Genomic DNA, 382 nt, shown 5'->3' with positions numbered 1-382 from the left:
GTTTTTTTTTTTTTTTTTTTTTTTTTTTTTTTTTTTTTTTTTGTGGTGCCAGGGATTGAACTCGGGCCCCTGCACTTGCGAGGCAGGTGGCAGAACCACTGAGCCAAATCCCTGGCCTAGTGTATTTTCTTTTAAAGGTTATTGGAGAGCATGCGTTCTGCAGAAAAATAAATTATTTTCATTGAACTATTTTGGTAATATGATGTCTAACACATTCCTCGTTTAATGACCTACTTTTTTAATGATTTTCAGGCTTATGACAGAAGAATGCTGCTCAGACTTATGACCCACTGCTTAGACTTACAACCTGTCTTTTTATATATATACAGTTCTTTACATCTTGTTTATAGAAATTCAATGTCTTTTAAAGGCCATATCCTTC

The sequence above is a fragment of the Fukomys damarensis genome, unplaced genomic scaffold, assembly GCF_012274545.1.
Source record: "Fukomys damarensis isolate Sample0158 unplaced genomic scaffold, DMR_v1.0_HiC HiC_scaffold_22, whole genome shotgun sequence".
Classification (NCBI taxonomy): Eukaryota; Metazoa; Chordata; class Mammalia; order Rodentia; family Bathyergidae; genus Fukomys; species Fukomys damarensis.
The sequence above is the reverse complement of the archived record's forward strand: the minus strand, read 5'-3'. Positions refer to the sequence as shown.